The 17442-nt window shown below is 34.7% G+C and overlaps 1 non-coding gene across 1 annotated transcript; it reads right to left on the bottom strand.

Annotated features, from left to right (window-relative positions):
* Positions 1 to 947: 947 nt before the first annotated feature.
* On the bottom strand, positions 948 to 1054 carry LOC138836691 (U6 spliceosomal RNA). The gene has a single exon (XR_011375004.1). It is a non-coding gene; the product is annotated as a U6 spliceosomal RNA (small nuclear RNA).
* Positions 1055 to 17442: the final 16388 nt, after the last annotated feature.

The raw sequence follows: 17442 nt of genomic DNA, 5'->3' as shown, positions 1-17442 counted from the left end.
AGAGAGGTCACATTTACATGAGCAAGTAATGAGTACATTTCCTAACAAGCTTTGTTACCTCCTCCTTTATTTTCCCTCTACCGTCCTTTCCCTCCCACCTCTACAAGTACACGCCCCTCCCCACTTCCCCTGCCTAAATTTTTGTAAAGTTCAGTTTTCAACATAGTGTCTTGTGCATCTCTTTGTTACAATGGGTCAACCTGAATCCCTATTTCAGCATTTTGCTTTTTTCCTTCCCCTCCCCCAAATTACAGGAGCGTATATACAAGAGGTGGGCACACCAAATTCAAATACAGTGAAAACAGGGGTTATAGCATGGGGGAGGAACATATAAAGAAACAAAAAAAATCACATAGCCTGTTATAAGTACGTTAGAACAATAGCAAGAAAGAAAAAAAAAACAGTTGTGTTCCTATTTGGGGGTTCATTTCCCTTAACAACATCTTATCTGGTCATATGGGCATAGATTTTGACCTTTTCTGCTTATCCCAGTTATATTAGTTATTAAAAATTAGGGAAACCGTGTGACCTATGTTTCTTTGGACTTGGCTTACATCACTTAATAATTTTTTTCCAAGTCTTTCCATTTTCTAACAAATTGGGTCATGCCATACTTTCTCATGGAGGCATAGAATTTCATTGGTATAAATAGCACATGTTCTTGATCTATTTATCTGATGAAGGGCATTGGGGTTGGTCCTATATCTTAGCTATCTTAAACAAAGCTGCAATAAATATAATTGTGATGGCAGTTTTAGTACCGTCTTGTTTGTGATCTTTTGGGTAAATGCTCAAAAGTGGGATTGCTGTGTCATAGGGGAGTTCTATGTGAAGTCTTTTGAGGAACCTCCATACTACTTTCCAAAGTGGATGAACAAGTTGACACTCCCACCAAGAGTGCAGTACAGTTAACTTGTGGCAACATCCCCTCCAGCATCTGTTGTTGTGAAAGTAGGTAATGGTACAGGAATTTGCCTGCAATCCTTGCACAGGGGTCATTCAAATCTTCTCTGTATAGTTCCAATGTTAGAGTAAGTGATGCTGAATGGAACATAGAACATGTTTTATATAAAAAATGTAATTGATTTTCTTAAACTAGACAATTCAACAAAAAGTAAGTTTAAAAGAATTTTCATGAAATTTTAGAACCATGTACTTCTTAAATAAGCACACATTTAAGACTAAAATCAAGATTGACATGTCAAAAACAAAATAATTCCAGATATTTGTTGTTCAAGAGATGTGTAGGAGGAGGAATTAAATTATTCTATACAAGGCACCTGTCATAATGAACACTGCAGCAAGTGTTAAGTTTTGTTAAAAGTTTTAATGGTTTAAATATATTTAATTTTGGGAATTTGCTTATATATGCTAAAACAAGGACTGTTTGGCAGGTAATAAAACTTTTCGATAAAATATTTAAGATTTATGGTAACAGAACAGACATATGCTACTATGTATGTATATTTAAGAGTTTATAGGAACATTACTAATCAGAAGTTGCCAAGTCTTTATGTAAAGGAGCAGAATAAAGAGTTAAGACTTTGTTAACTACACTGTTTCTGTTAAAACTATAGGGCTTCCTTATTTTATTTTATGTTTTTTAATTTTTTTGGGTCCGGTCGTGGGGCCTGAACTATGGGCCTGGGCGCTCTCCCTCAGCTCTTCAGCTCAAGGCTAGCATTCTACCACTTGAGCCACAGCGCCACTTCCGGCTTTTTTCTTTTTGCTTATGTGGTGCTGAGGAATTGAACCCAGGGCCTCAAGCATGCAAGGCAAGCACTCTACCACTGAACTACCTTCCCAGCCCCTGGCTTCCTTATTTTATATGTTAGCGAGGAACAAATGATGATATAAGACATATACAAATGATTAGATGAGCCATAAAGAGTAATCTTAGTGGGTAACTTTAAAGATTACTCATAACCTAAAAACCTCTTGTTGAATATCATAACCTTAGCCCATTTTAAATGTACAGGGATATGAGAAAATTGTAAAATCTAATAGGTAATACCCTTCAAATACTGAAAACACTGATTAATTATTTTAGTTTTTATTTTAATCATTAATATTTTTATTGGTTTTCCTTATTTGTAGCATTGTTTTCCTTGTAATATAATACAACTTTTTGAAAGTCGTTATTAGGAGGTACATTGAGAAGGTTACTGGGATGGCCGAACCATTTTTTATAGGGCATGTGAATTTACAAAGAGGAAAATTAAGAACAAAATATTTATTTAAAAAAAATGATTAAGTAGAGTCTGAATCAGGAGTGTTGATAAATATACACACCTAAAACCTTAGCCCTAGGCTGAAGCAGTGGTATTACAGAGTTGAAGCCACAAACGTGAGAGACTGTGTTTTGTTTTGTTTTATATTTTGATTTTTGTGGTCATGGGGCTTGAACTCTGGGTCCTAGGTGCTCTCCCTCAGCTCCAAGCTAGCGCTAACACTTGAGCCACAACACACTTCCATCTTTTTCGGCTTATGTCATGCTGAGGAATCAAACCCAGTGCATGCAAGGCAGGCACTCTACCACTGAGCCACCTTCCCAACACCTGAGAGACTGTGTTTTAAAAAATCATCTAAACAATAATTGCTTTCTTCTTTGGGATATATAATGAAATATATTAATATCTTTTTATGTCTTTGTGAATTGTCATACTACTAACTTCATCCACTTTATCCTTTTCAAAGTGATGAAATATTTCTGAGAATTTGCTTCTGTGAAGATTGTTTTTGCATTTATAATTTCTCCTGAATCATTTTTATTTTTATCAAAATAACTTTATATTTCATGTTAATGGGTTAACATACATCAAATACCTCCAAATGTACATGTAGAGTCTAAAGATAGCAGTATGAATATTCTCATACAGCTCTTGTTTATCTGTTATGCACTTTCAGTATTGTGATATTTCTCTTTCTCTTTCACTCTCTCATTTCCTCTCTTTATCTTTCATGCTCCATGTATGGTACTTAGAATTTCTGCTGGTCTACTATTATCCTTCAGAATCCACTGGTATTGTGGAAAAATGATAGCGACCATCAGTTACCCTTGCATTCTTTAAGAGTTATAATAGTGACGTGATGTTATTCTTTCCTATTCTAAATGGCAAAACAACAGATCTAGGAATTCCTTTTCACTTTTACTACTATTACAAATTTTATCTCATAAGAATCATTGAGACGTTAGGATACTTTTAACCTCTGACCTAAAAGTTCTCTTTCTTTTACAAACCAATTTTTCTTCTATTATCAGTGAATACATATAATGAAAACAATGCTAACCTATGCAAAGTAGACCGAAGGTATTCAGGGATGAAAAACAAGGTTAATGGGGGAAGTGAGTACAAAAGATGTCTATCATACAACAAATACCCTCAGAGCAGTTTATCATGTACACATTGTGAGAGTGGCAATATGCTGGGAACTATAGATTGAATCACTGAACAACTGATATATATATATATGCACATATATTTATATATGTATATTTATTTGTATATGAATATATGGGTGTATATGCCCGTCTATATGTAGACATGCATGTTACTATACACAAAAATACACACATACTTATACACATGTATACATGCACACATAGAGAAGGACACATAGCTACAGACAACACAAGTTTCACTAGTTGTTGAATATGCCTTAGACAGAATGCTTGGAACCAAATATCTTTTAAAACCAAATATCTCTTAAAATGGTTTTGACAGATTCGATTTGCAAAATGCAGTACAAGTGATAGCAACTCACTCAGAAATCTCAGTAAGAAAACCTCATATGGCATCTCCCTGCTCCCCAGGGAATGTTGTTCTTGTAAACACGCTCAATAAACAAAGTAGCAAGAAAATACCCCGGTACAGAATAAAGTTATAAGGCTTTAAATGACATTCTTCCTTGAGCTCTTTTCCAACAGCCAGCATCAATTCCTAAGCAGAAGTGTGAGTTCTGAAAAGATGGGAGCTCAGCTCAACATTTCACCAACCCATTTGAAAAGTCTTATGTGAGGAATACTTACTGAGGTCTTGCTGATTTCCTAGCTAAGAAAATAAGAAAAAAAGAAAGTATTTTAATGCATTAAAATTTGAGAATAATTTGTAACCTGTCAATAAATGTGTAGAACACAATTATAACAAAATGAAAAAAAGTGATGTGCATATTATTTATGTGCTCTTGGACTTGGCGAGTGATTTTAGGTGTATCTATACAAGTAGAATCAGCATAAATCAAGCCAGCAATTCTTCATTTAAGATACAAGGAATGGATACAGGTTGACCCATTGTAACAATGAGATGTACAAGACACTCTATCAGATGCGGGGGGGGGGTGTAGAGAAGGGTTGGGGGGGGTGGAAGGAAGGGACGGTATGGGAATAAACAAGGAGAGGATAAAAATGCTCAGTAAGAAATGTACTCATTACCTTATTTATGTAACTGTAAACCCTGTGCACAGGACATTTACAATAAAAATATGTATTAGAAATATACAAGGAAAATTTCTGTACATATAGGAAGTTGTATTTGTCACACAATATCAGTAAGGTATTGGTTTTAGGACCACAGGCATATTAAAATTTTTCATGCTCAAATTCTGTACATGAACACAGTATATTATTTACATTTGAATCTGCCCTCAACCTAGTGCAGTGTAATTGCTATGAAAATTTTTACTACATTCTATGTTTGTAATGAAAAATAAAATCATATCCATTCATACAATTTTTTCAGATAATATTTTATTGTGAAAATATAGTAAACAGTGGGCCCAATTACATGTGCAAGGAAATGAGTATATTTCTCATCAAGCTTTTTTGCCTCCTCCTTTGTTTCCCCTTCCCATCCCTTCCCGTCCCCCCACTCCCCCCCTTTAATCTCCCCCCCAGCCAAAGTTGTAAAGTTGGTTTTTCGACATAAATCTTGTACATCTCATTGCTGCAATGGGTCCTCATTTGATTTTTCCCTTCCCCTTCACAAATTATACCAACATAAAATACAGTGAAAGTAGGGGTTATACCTTGTGGAAGGGACATACAAAGCAAGAAAGAAATCATCTTATAAATTTGTTAGAAACAATCATAAGAAAGAAAAACATTTGAATCCTTACTTTCGGGTACATTTCGCCAAACATCAACTTATCTGAACGTTTCCGCTTGTCTCAGACATATACTAGGGATTGCAAGTAAGGGAAACCAAGGGAACTATGTTTCTTTGGGCTCGGATTACTTCACCTAATATACTTTTTCCAATTCTTTCTGTTTCCTAACAAATGTGGCAATGTCATTATTTCTGATGGAAGCATAGAATTCCATTGGGTATATAGACCACATTTTCTTGATCCATTCATCTACTGAGGGGCCTCTTGTTTGATTCAATATCTTAGCTATGGTAAATAATGCTGCAATAAACATAGTTATGATGGTAGCTTTAGTATGGTTTTGTTTGTGATCTCTTGGGTAAATGCTCAAAAGTCTGATGGCTAGGTCATTGGAGAGCTCTATGTAAAGTCTTTGAGAAACCTCCATACTAATTTCCAAAGTGGCTGAACAAGTTTACACTCCCACCAACAATGCAGTAAGGTTCCCTTCTGTCCTCATCCCTTCCAGCATCTGTTGTTATTAGAGATCTTGATTATAGCCATTGTATCTGGGGTGAGGAGGTATCACGATGTGGTTTTGATTTGCATTTCTTTTCTGGGTAAGGATGTTGAGCGTTTCTTCATGTGTTTACTGGACATCCTTCTTTCCTATTCACAAAAGATTCCCTTTAAGTTTTTAGTCCATTGATTTATGGGGAAGTTGTTTCTTTGAGGATTTGTTGTTGGGGGATTTAATATTTTTGAGATCCAGGTATACATTAGATATGAGGCCCTTGTTCTTTGTATGGCTAGTGAAGATCTCCCAATCCCTAGACCTTCTACTGATCGTGCTAGCTATGTGTTTGACATGCAGAAGTTATGCAATTTAATGCAATCCCATTTGTCCATCCTTTTTTTTTTGTTTTGTTTTTGTCTTTCTGGGTCTCTTTAAAGAAAATATTGGTCTGTGCAAAGGAGACCTAGGGTTCTCTTACTCCATCCTTTAAAGTTTTCAGAGTGTCTGCTTTGACTCTGAGGTATTTGGTCAATTTGGAGATGATTCTGGTGCAGGGTGATATATAAGGATATAGATTTTGTTTTCTACAAGTAATTTACCAATTTTGCAAGCACCATTTACTAAAGAGGCTGTCTTTCTTCCATTATACTTTTTGGCTTCTTCATTGAAGATTACAGTGTTCTAGGTCTGTGGATTCATTGCTGGGTTTTCAATTCTATTCCATTGGTCCTGAGGTCTGTTCTTGTGCCCGTAACAAGCTGTTTTGAATATTATAGCTTTGTAGTACAGTTTAAAAGTTGGTATTGATATTCTTCCAGCACTATTCTTTTTGTTAAGGATTGTTTTTGCTATTTGGGTCTTTTAATTGTTCCGTATGAATTTTTGCATTGCGTCTTCTATTTCCTTGAAGCATCTGGTAGGAATATCGATAGGTATTGCATTGAATTAGTAGATAGCCTTGGGAAGTATTGCCATTTTCACGATGTTTATCCTTCCAATCCAGGAACATGGGAGATTTTTCCACTATCGAATTTATGTTTTGATTTCCTTTTTCAAGTTTATAAAGTTTTCATCACAGAGATCCTTAGCTTCTTTGTTTAAGTTACTTCCTAGGTATTTTATTGTTGTGGAGCTATTACAAATGGAGTTGCTTTCCTGATTTCAGCCACACTTTTCTCATTGTTGGAATAGAGAAAAGCCACTGATTTTTTCAGGGTTAATTTTATACCATGTTACATTGCCAAAGTTTGGAATCAGCTTGAAATACTTGGGTGTGGAGACTGTGGTATTCATTAAACACAAGCTAATGTCATCTGCAAAGAGGAAGAGTTTTATTTCATCTTTCCCTACTTGGATCATTTTTATATTTGCCTCTTTTCTTGTTGCTGTAGCTAGTCATTCTAATACTAAATTGAAGAGAAGTGTAGAGAGTGGACATCCTTGTCTTGTTCCTGAGTTAAGAGGAAATGGCTTTAGTTTTTCACCATTAAATTTTATGCTGGCTGTAGGTTTTTGTCATATACAGCCTTTATTGCATTGAGGAATGTTCCCTGGAATCCTAATTTTTCCAGAACCCTCATCACAAAGGGTTATTGAACCTTGTCAAATGCTTTTTCTGCAACTATTGAGATAACCATGTGGTTCTTATCCTTGCTGTTTGTGATGTGATGAATTATACCAGATTATTTGGTTATATTGAACCAACTTTGCATCCCTGAAATGAATCCTGTTTGATCCTGGTGTATGATACTTGGGATGAATTGTTCAAGTCAATTGGCCAAAATTTTGTTGAGAAGTTTTGCATCAATACTCATCCAAGAAAGAGAACAAAGAAATGGGTCTATAGTTCTCTTTCTTTGATGAGTACCTGCCTGGTTTGGGGATGAGGGTTATGATGGCTTCATAGAATGAGTTCGGTAATGAACTTTCTCCTTCAATTTCATTGAAGAGTTGAAGGAGTATTGGTGTGAGCTCTGACATGAAGGCCTTGTAGAATTCCGCTGTAAATCCACCTGGTCCTGAGTTTTTCTGAGATGGGAGGTCTCTTATTACTGTGTCTATTTCAATGCTTGATATGGGCCTGTTAAGCTGGTTTAACTCATCTTGGTTTACTTTCAGCATTACAATATTTGCTAGGAAAATGTCCATTTCTGCCAGGTTTTCTAACTTACTAGTATAAAGGTTTGATAAATATTCCGTTATAATGTTCTGAAGCTTGGTTGTTTCTGTGGTGATGTTTCCATTCTCATCTCTGAGTTTATTTATTTGAGTGTATTCTCTTCTTTTTCTCATAAGATTTGCTAAGGGTCTGTCAAATTTGTTAATATATCAAAGTACCAATTCTTTATCTTTTTGATTCTTTATGTTTTCATATTTGGATTCTAAATTGTTTAATTCTGATGTAATTTTAATGATTTCTTTCCGTCTACTGTATTGGAGTTTATATTGCTCCTCTTTTTCAAGGTGGTTCAAATGTTGTTGGTTTCAGATCTCTCCAATTTGTTGATGTAGGAACTCAGAGCTATAAACTTGCCTCTGAGTACTGCCTTTGCTGTGTCCCAGAGGAGCTGGTAATTTGTGTGTTCATTTTTGTTGAATATCATGAACATTTTAATTACCTTTCTCATCTCTTCCATGACACACTGATGATTCAACAGTGTGTTGTTCAGCCTCCATGTGTTACATTACTCTCTTTGGTGGCTTTTGGTGTGGAATTCTAATTTTATTCCCTTGTATTCTAAAAGAATGCAAGGTATTACTTCAATATTTGTGAATTTAGACAAGTTTGATTTGTTACCTAAAATGTGGAATATTTTGGAAAATGTTCCATGTGCTGCTGAGAAAAACATGTATTCTGATGCTGCTGGTTGAAATACTCAGTAGATGTCAGATAAAGCTAGTTGATCTATGCAGTTGTTTAGATGTGCAGTTTCTCTATTGATTTTTTGAAGAGTTGCTCTATCTAGTAGTGATAGTAGTGTGTTAAATCCCCCAACATTTAATGTCTTTTTATCTATGTGATCTTTGAGAGAAAGTAGTGTTTCTTGCATAAATTTGTGTTTTCCATTGTTTGGTGAATAGATATTCAGAATTGTAATATCCTCCTGAAGGAGAGATCCCTTAATTAGTATATAATAAACTTTTTTTTATCTCTTGTGACTAATTTTAATTTGCAGTCAATTTTTTCAGATATTAGGATTGTAACTCCCGCCTCTTTATGGGGGGCATATGCTTGGTAGATTTTTTGTTTGTTTGGTTTGGTTTTGTTTTATTATGAAAATATCATACAGAGGGTTGACAATTACATGGGCAAGATAGTGAGTAAGTTTCTTATCAAGCATTGTTGCCTCATCTTTTGTTTCCCCATAACATCCCTTCCCATTTCCACACCCCCACCCCTACAGGCTCCTACCACCACATCCCCACCCGTCCACCCCCCAACCCACTGAAATTGCAAAGTACATTTTTAAATATAACTTCTTGTTCATCTTATAATTGTAATGGGTCCACCTGTAAGCCTATTTAAACAGTTGTATTTTTTTCCATTTCCTTCCACAAAATATATCAACACCAAATACAGTGAAAGCAGGGCTTATACTCTGGGGGATATACATACAAAGCAACAAAGAAATCATCTTATAAACATCTTAGAACCAATCACAGGAAATTTAAAAAATTGAATCCTTAACATGCGGTTCATTTAACTTAACATCAAGTTGTCTGACAGTTTTTGTTTGTCTCACACATATACTAGTTATTGCAAATAAGGGAAACCATAGGATCTATATTTCTTTGGGACTGGCTTACTTCATTTAATATAATTTTTCCAAGTCATTCCATTTCCTAACAAATGAGTCAATGCCATTCTTTCTGATGGAGGCATAGAATTCCATTGTGTATGTATACCACATTTTCTTGATCCATTCATCTAATGAGGAGCAACGGGGTTGGTTCCATATGTTAGCTATGGTAAATAATGCTTCAATAAACATAGTTGTGCTGGTAGTTTTAGTATGGTCTTGTTTGTGATCATATGGTTAAATGCCCAAAAGTGGGATTGCTGGGTCACACGGGAGCTCTATGTGGAGTCTTTTGAGTAATATCCATAGCATTTTCCAAAGTACATGAACATGTTTACACTCCCACAAACATTGCAGTAATTTTCCATTCTGTTCAAATCCCCTCCAGCATCTTCAAAACTTTGGCAAAATAACAGAATATAAAATTAACCCTCAAAAATCAATGGTTTTTCTGTATGCCAACAATGAGAAAAGTGTGGCTGAAATCAGGAAAGCAACTCCATTTGTAATAACCCCACAAAAAATCAAATGCCTAGGAATTAATGTAATGAAAGAAGTGAAGGGCCTCTATGATGAAAACTTTAAAAATCTGAAAAAGGAAATGAAAACGGATGTTAGAAAGTGGGAAAACCTCCCATGCTCTTTGAATGGATAGATCAACATCCTGAAATTGGCAATACTCCCCAAGGCTATCTACAAATTCAATGCGATACCTATGAATATTCCAATCTCATTCTTCAAGAAAATAGTAGAGGAAATCCAAAAATACATATGGAACAATTAAAGACCCCAAATAGCAAAAACAATCTTTAACAGAAAGATTAGTGCTGGAGAAATTTCAATACCAAATTATAAACCCTCCTACAAAGTTATAGTAATCAAAACAGCTTGGTACTGGCGCAAGAACAGACCTCAGGACCAATGGAATAGAATTGAAAACCCAGAAATGAACCCACAGACCTATAGCCATCTAATCTTAGATAAGGGAGCTCAAAATATAGTATGGCAGAAAGACAGCCTCTTCAGTAAATGATGTAGCAAAATTGGTTAATCACTTGTAAAAAACTAAAGCTAGATCCTTATATATCACCCTGCACCAGAATCAATTCCAAATGGATCAAAGACCTCGGAGTCAAGCATATACTCTTAAAATATTACAGGATGGAATAGGAGAAACCCTAGGTCTCCTTGGCACAGGTTGAAATTTTCTCAATAGAGCCCCAGAAACACAACAAATCAATGAAAGGTTGGACAAAGTGGATTGCATGAAATTGCAGAGCTTCTTCTCGTCAAAGGATATAGCTAGCAAGATCAATAGAAAGCCCATGGATTGAGAGAAGATATTTACTATCCATACAATGAACAAGAGTCTCATATCTAAAATATACCTGGAACTCAAAAAATTAAATCCCCAACAAATCCTCAAAGAAACAACTGTAGGATAAATAAATGGGCGAAAGACTTAAAGAGAAACTTCTCTGAAGAGGAAAGAAGGACGGCCAGTAGACACATGAAGGAATGCTAAACCTCCCTAGCCATAAAAGAAATGCAAATCAAAACAACATTGTGATACCACCTCACCACAATGAGAATGCTTGGTACATTTTGTTCTAGTCTTTCACTTTCAAAATATATTTGTTTTTATGGGCATGGTGTGACTCCTGAAGGTAGCATATAGAATAATCTTGCTTTGTAATCCAATTAGATAATCTATTTGGCTTAATTGGAGAGTTAAGCCCATTAATGTTGAAAGATATGACTGAGAGGTTTTTATGAGTTCCTGTCATGTTATCCAACTTCTTGGGTGCTGAGGCAACTGTGTTCTTCTTATGGTTCTTGGATTCTCACTTTTTGTGCGGTTTCTTTGCTCTTATTGTGGTCTTGTTGGTTTTCTATGTGAGGAAATCTTTAAGTATCTTTTGTAAGGTTGGCTTGTTGGAGATATATTATTTCAGCTTTTATTTGCTATGGAAAATTATTATTTGACCTTCGGTTATGAAGGAGAGTATAGCTGGGTACAGTATCTTGGTTGATAGTTGTTTGTCTTTAGGACATGGTATACATCATTCCAGGCTCTTCTTGCTTCAATTGTCTCTGCTGACAAATCAGAGATTATTCTAATTGGTTTCCATTTATAAGTGGTTTATCTTTTCTCCTTGACAGCTTTAAGGATCTTTTCCTTGGTCTGAATTGATCCTCTGAGGATTTTAATGTCATGGTGGCATGTACTGTTATGGTCTGGTCTATTTGGGGTTCTAAAATCTTCTTGTATCTGAATAGGCCTACCTTTTTGCATGTTTGGAAATTCTCTGCTAACATCCTGTTAAATGAATTTCCTAAACCATTAACTTCTGTCCCTATGGGCTCCTCTATACCTATTATCCTCAGATTAGGACTTTTGATGGTGTCTTCCAAATGTTGAATAGATCTTTTATAATACTTGGATTTGTCTTGCATAGTTGTATGTTCTTTCACTATAATATCTAGGCTATCTTCAATCCCCTTGATTGTATCTTCTACATGATCAAATCTACTGTCAAGATTTTCTACTTTGGTTTTTATTTCTTTTCCTTCTAATTGGTCAGCTTTGATGGCTTCAAATTCATTGTTGGAACTTTGTTTTAATCTTGTATAAACTTTTTACTTCCTTAATTTGGTGTTCAGAGTTTATTCTCAAATCACTTAGTTGATTGGCTATGTTTCCTTGGATTCCCATTCCTTCTGTAGGGCTCCATTCAGCATTCCATTTGTGATCTCCATGAATTCCTTCAGCTGTCTGTTTGTGGATTCCATGAATGCTTCTATTGATCTTTGTCTAGTGTCATCCCACACTCACAATGCCTCTATTAGTCTTTGATTAGCTTCCTCATCTTCACACAATTCCTGTAGTTCTCTTTGACTGTTCTCAGCCTCCTCATGAAATTCCTGTCTTTCTCTTTGACTGTTCTCAGCCTGTTCACACAATTCCTTAATTTCTCTTTGACTGTTCTAAACCTGTTCGCTCAAGTCCTGTATCAATCTTTGAGTAGCTTAATCACGTTCACGAGATTCCTGTATTATCCTTTGCTTTGCCTCCTCTCTCTCCTTATTATGTACACACTGAGTCCTTTGCAGATTTTAAATCTTTTCATTCACCATGTTCACCAGTAGTATTTGTAGATCTTTTTAGGAACTCTCCTCTGGATTATTCATGAATTGTTCTGTTACCAGATGTCATGAGTGGGACTTGAGATACCCAGACCTGCCATTTTTCTTGTGTTTTGCTGGCTTGTTCTGCCCATTTTGTATGAAAATAACACCAATTTTGTGCTAGAACACTGTTTTAAGGCAAGCATCAACCAAAGTACTGTAGTTGCACCATCAAAATGGCTGGAGATACAATGTAGTTAATCAGATACGATCTATTCAACATCAAACAACTATGGATTTATGGGCTAAAAATAGCAAATACAAATTTGGCAAACCAGAAATTTTTAGGTTTAAGGAGAAATGTGTTGAAAAATAGGATTAGAGGGATGTAGAGAGGTAAAAAAAAAGAGTGAATTTAACCAAATCCTAATCGCAGAGAGGGAAATGGATTGGACAGAATGATAGGAGAGTGAGTAAAACAAACAAACAAAAAACCGGAAAAAAATGGAAAAACAAAAATTTAAATTTAAAAATGAAACACGTAAAAATTATATAAGTTTAAAGAAGTGATGTTGAGAGAAGAAAAGGATAGGATGAGAAGAGGGGAGAGATAGAAAGAGGTATGAAAAACTAAAAAATAAAATTTCCTAAAATTAGTTACTTGAAAATTATATAGGTATAAAGATATAATCCTGCTAATGAAGAACTTACGCCTGAGGTTGTCAATTGAGTGATAAACTTCTGGATTAAGTATGTACACAATGGGGCATAAGGTCTAATAATCAATGGCAGGTATATATCTGGGGCTGAGCAGAACAGCAATTAAGTCATGTAAAAAAGGAAAAAAATAGAAAAAAAAATGAAAAGAATTAAAAAAGGACTAAAAGGTCAAAAAATAAAAAACATACACACACACACAACTAAAAATTTATGAGAGAAAAAAATAGATTAATAGAAAAAGTATTTTTCAAAAAAATTAAAAATGGTAAAAAAAGAGTTCTTTGATTTCTTTTTGGTGGGGGAGGGTGAGAATCGGAAAATCCTGTATCTCCACTGTGTCCCTAACCAGTCTCTTGGTGGAGTCTCTGGTCTGCTTGTGGTGGTTGTTTTTCCACTGGCTTGATTGGTTTCTTAAGTTAGTTTGTTTGAGCAGGCAGAAAAATGCTCTGCATTACCCAGGATTTTGTGATCTGCCTCCCAGGCTAGTTCAGTGTGAGGGCAATCTACTTTGAGTATCACAAAAGAGGGAGATGGCTGTTTCCTCTAGTTTGGAGATGCTGTGATGAGGCTAGGTTCTGGGTAGGGTTGAGGCCTTTCCTGAAGGGTTAGCTCCTGAGACATTCACAGAGGTCAGCCTAGAGACATTCTTAGGTTTTTTGTTTATTAAATTTCAATTGATTGTCTAGGCTGCTGTAGGGAGGGGCAGCCTCTGACTCTGTTTACCCAATGTAAAAAGTCACTCCTCTGGAGGCTGAGCAATCTCTGTTTGGGATGTGTGACTTTGCCCTGGGTGGAGTTGAGCCTGGCAGGTCAGGTCAGGTTCCTGTGAGCAGTTAAATGACTCTTTTATTTTCGACCAAGGCTTGAGTTGGAGGTAGTTGCTCAGTGGGGCTTTGTCAGGATCAAAGATGGAGATCTCTGGTAATGGGGGAGGGGTGGCCTTCTCTCCTTTGCTCATTGAGGAGTAAGGATGTCAGGGTTCTACTCACACCACAGTCTTGGATCCTGGGCCGTCTCTGTTCAGTGATCTGCAGGATGAAGATATCTGATCCTTGTCAGTTATAGCTGGTGTTGAGCAGAATCTGCTCTCCTGCTGCTTCTGGCGTCTTTGTCCTGGACTCTCTCAGGTTTTATTTTTGTTTTGTTTTGTTTTTAAATTGTGAAAATACCATACAGAGAGGTTACAGTTACATGGGCAAGGTAATGTGTGCATTTCTTATCAAGCGTTGTTGCGTGCTCCTTTGTTTCACCTTCCCATCCCTTCCCATCTACCCCCACCTCCCAGCCAAAGTTGTAAAGTTCATTTTTCGATATAACACCTTGTATATTTCATTGTTGCAATGAGTCTACCTGTATCCCTATTTAAACAAGTTGTTTTTTTCCCTTCCCCTCCACAAATTATACCAACATAAACTACAATGAAAGCAGGGGTTATGCCGTGGGGGAGGGACATACAAAGAACAAAGAAATCATCTTATAAATATGTTAGAAATAATACCAAGGGGGGAAAAACATTTGAATACTTATCTTGACATTCTTATCTCCAATAAACCACCAGAAACTGGAAGTAGACCTATGTCTCAAGCAGTAGAGCTCTCGCCTTGAGCTGAAGAGCACAGGGATAGCACTTAAGCCCAGAGTTCAAGCCACATGACTTACCAAAAAAATATGTCTACATATATATATATATATATATATATGTGTGTGTATATATATATATATATATATATATGATGAAATGAATTACATTTAAAATTAAATAAATATTTAAGATACACATTTAAATCATAACTAAATATATGATACTTTTATATTATATACATATATTTAAATATATAAAATCATATTGTAACTGTATGTTTATAAATATATTTGTAATTTATTTCCAAATAGTACATCTGAAGATTTTGGGGAAAATGTAGAGTTTCTAAAGACTTACTACTGACCAATCATATTTTTCACTAATAAAAAATGTCTAGAGTACTAAGACAATGATTATGAAACAGAGTAGCTTTTTATTCCTTATGATTTTGGATTAGAAACATCTACTTTGTTGGTATGAAACCTAAAAAATATGATCTTGAAATCACACTCAACAAACTGGACTTATACATTAATTTATCAACTTACAGGTCGTAAACTTTTATTTGAATCCTGTTTCTCACAGTGTCCATTTCACTAAAGTCAGCTACAGGTACAAACATGCATGCATTTTCATGCTCACATACACCCCCATACTCATATAACATACTAAATGTAAAACTGTAATAAAAAATAATATTGATACTGAAAAAGAACTCCTTTGGAAATGTAATTAAATTTTACTTTTTGAATATAATGCATTACTGAAATACTAATGAAAGAGCAGCTGAGAGGATGTTTCAAATACTAGAGTGCCTGCCTAAAGAGCATGTTTCTCAGTCCAAACATCATTATTTCCATCCTTCCTTCTCCCACATAAAAAACATAAGTAGTTACAGACTCAACCTACATGTTCTTTAATCACTGATTGACTAAAGAAATTATAATATATATGCATATATGCACAATGATATATTATTTAGTCACACATAATAATGAAATAATTTCATCGTCAAGAAAATAGTTAGAACTGGAAACCTTCATATTAAAGCAATATGCCATAGTGTGAAAAACAAATACTAGATTTCTCATATGCAGACTCTAGACTCAGAAAATAAAATGAATGACTCAGGTGTAAAAGTTGGAAAGTATTAAATTTGGAAAAAAGTAAGAGAGGAGATTAAGAGAAATATTGTGGAGTAAATATATTCAAATATTTTATGTTAGTATGATGACAGAATAAAACGTGAGTATAAAAATAGGATAATGAAATTAATAAAAGGAATATAATTTACCAAGCTACATTATATGGACAGATGTATATAACACAATAAAACACTTTGTGAAATTAATATTTGTTAATAAACAAAAATTCATTGAAGATGTTATAGATTCCTATGTTAATTTCCATTTTTTGCTCAGTTGTTTCCTTGATCAAATAGAAGGAGATATTGGTTTTGCTCATTTAGAAAGACAATCTTGTCCAATTAGCATTAAAGTTATCTACTTCATTACTTTCAATGTGAAATTGTACAATCAAATTAATAATTATATTAGAATATTTCCAATGCACTCTTCAAAATATTATACTTATAGGTATATACTTTTTGCAATTTATTGAATATGTTTTCCTTACTTAATTACTATATACCATTTTCTGAATGTAGTTTGGTATATGCAACCAAGACATATTATAGCTGACCAGGAAAACAATTATTCAAAGAGTTCTATCAAAAATGCTTATAACGAAAAAAAGGAGGTAAATACAATGTATATTTGAAGACAATACTTGGTTAGTCTTCTTCTCACATTCCCCATTCCCTTCTTGAGAATAATATACATTGTAGGGAAATATTTAGAATGTTTTGGAGAAATATCTTGACTTTAAACTAATGAGTTACCTTATGAGGCATATTGTTTACTTTATGTCAAGAAAAGCTAAATTCTTACCTTATCATTTTCTTAGGTTTTATACTCAAGTTTAATCTCTGTTGGATGACAGGAAAAGATATAAACATTTTTTAACTGTGGCTAAATATAGGTTGAGGAATCTAGGTACACCTGTACTCCTGCAGGTAGGCCTCATCATCATGAGACCATGAAATCAAAATGTTAACCACTGCTTCATGAAATCTTGCTTATAAGATTTTGTGTATTATAAACAGTGGTTATTAGCATTTGTTTTGTAATCAGCATCATTTCATGAGTTAGTAAATGAAGTGAGACATTATACTCAAAACAAAATTTAAGGAGGCATCCAAAATTAATTACCAAAATATACATCATTTAACACAATGTTTTTAAGATGCGAGCTAAAGTAAATAATTTAAGAAAAAAATCAACATGTAAAAGAAATACAGAATACAGAGTATGACGGATTTTTCTTTTACCTCAGTTGCAATATGGCTTGCATGATGACTTTTCTGGTAATATGTTTAATTAGGTCTTGATATTTAGTTAAATTTATGTTATTTTGTATATTCATTTGTCAGATAAAAAAGGAAATGAATTTCATGCCAGTGTCAACATCCATAATGATGTTAGTTGTATCCTGCTACTCCCAAATACCACTTAGTCCTAACTCTCAACATTAATGGACTTAACTCTCCA

The sequence above is a fragment of the Dipodomys merriami genome, unplaced genomic scaffold, assembly GCF_024711535.1.
Source record: "Dipodomys merriami isolate MVZ:Mamm:240054 unplaced genomic scaffold, mDipMer1.0.p SCAF_2516, whole genome shotgun sequence".
NCBI classification, from domain to species: Eukaryota; Metazoa; Chordata; class Mammalia; order Rodentia; family Heteromyidae; genus Dipodomys; species Dipodomys merriami.
Note: the sequence above shows the minus strand (reverse complement) of the source record. Positions and strands in the feature narration are given on the sequence as shown.